Genomic DNA, 4,889 nt, shown 5'->3' on the forward strand with positions numbered 1-4,889 from the left:
TGGGAACATTCGCAGTCGCATAAAGCTCAGCTGAAACCGGTGAGTGTTCAGTTTACTTGAGTAGCCTCATCCTGTACATCTGGTTTAGCTAACGCCTCTCCACTAGAATCCATATGGCACATCTTTAGATAGGATTAAGGTGATAGGAGGGAGACAATTAGACAGAATATAGGGTAACGTTTAAGGCAGAGGAAGCAATTACAACATGGAAAGAGAGTCTTCAGAGTGACTTGAGAGGCCTAGAAGCTACCAGAGACTGGACCATGCTGGAGCGGCGATTCTTCAGCATGGAGAGAAGGAGCCGTTATTCAAGTGTGGCTGGGGCAGCACACGGAGCAAGGACTAGACGAGTCTGGAGAGACTTTTCTTGTGGAAGACTCCACCCAGGATTGAACCAGACAAACTGTATTTGAGACTGAGATGTAGCACTTAATCAATCACCAGTCGTTTCTTCGGTAGACCTTGGGTTTCTTATTTGTAGATTGGTAATGAGTCTATCTTCCTTGGGACGATGAAGAGTAAGCCATAAAGTAATCTATCAACTATAAAGCACCATGAAGTTATAATGAGAGTATATGTAAAGAGTGCCTGAATGAGATTCTATAATATTTTCATTGTGCCTTCCTTATTAATTTTTTTCTAAAAATAAATGATTGTTGCTATGAATTAATCACTATAGTAATTCTTATTCATATGCTGGATAATAAAAGAAATCAATGTCATGCTTTTTGATGGAATGAATTCTTTAGTTAAATAAGTCTTGAAATGCTTGTGGCTGAATTTCCTTGCTGGCTTTCAGGGTTTGTACTACCGTAGTGTCACTGTGAAAGGAGTCTATTGGCTGGCTTAGTCTTTGGGGTAGGCTTGCAAATCAAAACAGAGACCCAAAAATACTTTACCCTGCTATATAAAAATGCAATCCAAGCAACCCAAGATTTAGTGACAGCATCCACTGGAAAGACTGTTCAGAGATTAGCATGACCTTCACTGTACCAATTAGGCATGCACTCAGCTGGCACAGAAGGATACATATATAAAATATGTGTAAGATGATTGGGGATCAGGTTCTAAGTCAGAAAGATCATTTTGTGGTTTAGAAAATCCAGGAAGGAAAAGCGATTATGAAGTGGGGTTACCTGGAGTACACAACAAGAGAGAAATACAGCTAAATCAGAGTCCTGAACACTTAATAGATGGCTGGAAGATCTAGACAACGTATGCCTCCTTCTGCAGTGCGAAGCTTAACAGGCACAGAGGGAAGAGCAAAAGGCCTGAAGTGTGGTAGAAAAGAGCAGCAAAGAAGTAGGCTGGCGACAGACAGAGTGCGAGGGCGGGAACCCACTGAGGCTGGTTTTGTTTGGTAGACAGTAATGTTTATGAAGAGGTCAGCAGAAATCAGATCTGCCTGCGGGACAAATGAAATGGCCACAAGCAAATATACATAAGACATTTTTCTGTTCCCTACCTGAGTCTTGGGGTGGGGAATGTTGATCATAGGTTTCTAGAACAAACATACATGAGCCTCCCAAGAACCAGTTCTGAACTTCTGTTTTATAAACATATTCATTTGTTCATTCAGAGTGTGTGTGTGTGTGTGTGTGACCCCACGCACATGTGAGGATCAGAGGACAACCTGTGGGAATCTGTTCTCCTACCCCTTCTACCCAGTGCATTCTGAGGATTGAACTCAGTTTTCAGGATCAATCTCAGGTTTCCAGCCTGGTTGGTCATCAAGAGCCTTTACTATCTCAACAGCCCGATCTTATTTTGGAAATGCCTAAATGCCTTCTTATCTTCCCATGCCTTTTCGATGAAATCACATCTACCCCCATTAATTATGACTTCACTGTCTATTCATGGTGCTTGCTCTTATCCCATAACGGACTGTGTGATGCATGGGGACTATCAAGGGCAGTTTAGTTAGGGAAAAGCTAACATCCAACTACCAGCTACCAAACCTGTAGGAAGTTGAATCATACTAAATGACAGGAAGTATCTTTTACCATATTATGAAAATGAATGTTTTCTACGAAGTCATCCTATATTAATAAGGGAATAAAAGCCTTTGTGTCAGACTTCAGAATATAAAGCTGAAAGCCTTTATACGTTAGTGTCACAGTCATGGCCACACTGCTGTTGGCTGGGTAAGTATGCTATAGGGGTACATGGCCAGGGTTAAGTCCTGTAATATGGGGATGAAAACCCTTGTCTGTCTTGAGTTGCTATGAAGACTTAAAAAGCCAGTGTAGGTAAAGCTCTTAGAACGGTGTCTAACACTATGCATATTAACACTAAGCAAGTCATAGTAATAATAATAATAAGTATTATTCCATTTCTTTGGCCCTAGATGAAAGAAGGAGCCCAAATATGTTTGAAGGCTTACTATGTGATACTACTAGAGGTTTTTTGTTTGTTTGTTTGTTTGTTTGTTTGTTTTGGTTTTTCGAGACAGGGTTTCTCCGTGTAGCCCTGGCTATCCTGGAACTCACTCTGTAGATCAGGCTGGCCTCGAACTCAGAAGTCCACCTGCCTCTGCCTCCCAAGTGCTAGGATTAAAGGCGTGTGCCACCACTGCCCGGCTGATACTTCTAGAGTTTAAATTAATATTAACACCTTTTCATAAGGTTATTGTTAGCTACAAGATATTGAATATGAAAAGTTCGGTGACCTTGTTGAGTCAGGTCAGAAACTACGAGAATTTAGCCCCAAATTCCCATGCAGTATAGTGCACTCCTTTATACTGAGAATGTTCTAGACAAGGCTGGTTGTGCCCACTTTCTATATGTTTGGCTCTGCCTTGTGATGGATTATTAAGGATGAGCTAAATCCACATTCTCTTCCTGTGCTATTTGCTCTAACACACGCAGCTTTTCTAGACTAGCAATGCTGAATTGTCTTGTGCCCCGCAGATATGATTCACTGTTATTTCGTTGTAGATGGAGACAGAGGCAGACAGACGGTAGAAATCAGAAGTAGAAGTAATAGCATCATAGCAGCTGCTTCATGCTTCTCTGGGAAATGGAGCAGCGAGTGGGGCTGAAGACAATCTGCCTGACAGGCTTAGTCAGGGCAAGATTTCAGTCTTATACCGTCAGGGCATATTAGTCACAAAGTGTTTCCCAGGTATGAGTTATCTACTTCCCACAAGAATGAAGATACCTTAGAACCACCCCCTCTTTGTAATGCTTGACAAGGCCCAGGGGCTAGTTTGGAACTTGAGCCTTTGTCATAAGCCAAGTAAACACCCAGCAGGATAGCACATGCCTGTAATTCCTGCACGTAGGAGACTCTGGCAAGAGGAACTTCCAATGGATCAATCGAAGCCATCCTGGACCACACAACCATGTCTCACAACAAAAGAACAAACACACAAGGTGTGCACCTTCGGAAGGGTAGGCAAGGGTCTTGTTCCCCGACTGCTTGTTTTATAGTCATATATCCATTTCTGTAGGAAGCCTCAAATTTCAGCCAGGTAGAGCGGTATTGTTAGCATTTTGTCTAAGCTCCGCCCCACAGTTACTTGGCAATAGCCAGGTATGCCTGACTCACTATAAAAAGGGACTGCTTGACCCTCAGCTCTCTTGTTCTTGCCTTCTTGCTCCTGTTCTGTTCTCTGGCCCCTTACCTCCCCCTCTCTCCCCATCTCTCTCCACTTGCTCATGGCCAGCCTTGACTTCTCTTCTCTCTCCCTCTCCCTCCCTCTCCCTCCCTCCCTCTCTCTCTCTCTCTCTCTCTCTCTCTCTCTCTCTCTCTCTCTCTCTTCCTCCCTCTCCCTCTCCCTCCCCCTCTCCCCCTCTCCCTCCCTCCCTCCCTCCCTCCCTCAGTCCCTCTCTCTCTGCTTTTCCCTGTCTCTACTACTCTCCTAACTCCCCTGCCCATGCTCTGAATAAACTCTATTCTACAAGATACCATCATGTGGCTGGTCCCTCAGGGGAAAAGGGATTCCTCAACATGAGCCCTCGGAGGCACCCCCTTAACCCATATCTGACTACACCTGCACTAAACATATTCCTTCTCTCCTTATCTTTTTATAAAACACAACAGCTACATTCCTGGAATTTCATACTTCAGAAGTGGAGGCAAGAGAATTGGAGTCAAGGCCAGCCATGACTATATGGTGAGTTTGGAACAGCCTGAGCTCAAGAGAGCCTGTTGTCAAAGCAAGCAAACCAATTAACAGAAAAGAAAGCTTCAGACTACGCCCTATGGCATATTAAAGGAACTAAAGACAGGTCTGCACTGCTAGCAGCTACCACAGAATCTGCTTAGTCATCCCAAGGTAGCTAAGTGTTCCAAGGGGATGAGTACTCATAGGTCAGAGTTAAAATCACTTTGCATTCGACCTCAGACTCTGCTCTACCCTGTGCTTCTTTGATTCAAATAGGAAGTACTTCTAGGAACTTCTGACCCTGTGCTCTCCCTGGTAGTAATTTAAAAGCTTCATTCTTGGCCTACATGAGGGGCCAATTCTGCTGCAGCAGGGCTCCTGAGGAAGCAGCTGGCTAAGCCTATATCCTGCCTTTGTTTTTCTCTTTCTAGGAAAAAGCCTTTGAGAGCCCAGTATGTCGATATCACCCTGGTCTCATCTATTCTCACTGACTCCGTGGCTCCTGAGCAACACTGTCCCCTCTGTTGATTGGCATAGCCAACTATCTTGAGTAATCTCCCATAGCAGGCTTGGCTGGGGGCCCTCATTAATTATGTTCAGAAACACTCAGATGCTGTATCTTTCTATCCATCAAATATGGGGTTGTTACATTCACTACATCTCCTCTCTCAATTCCCCAGCTCTGTGTGTGGAACCCATCCATCCATGTTTCACTGCTTTTTCTTCTTCTTCTTCTTCTTCTTCTTCTTCTTCTTCTTCTTCTTCTTCTTCTTCTTCTTCT

The sequence above is a fragment of the Mastomys coucha genome, unplaced genomic scaffold, assembly GCF_008632895.1.
Source record: "Mastomys coucha isolate ucsf_1 unplaced genomic scaffold, UCSF_Mcou_1 pScaffold12, whole genome shotgun sequence".
Lineage (NCBI taxonomy): Eukaryota > Metazoa > Chordata > Mammalia > Rodentia > Muridae > Mastomys > Mastomys coucha.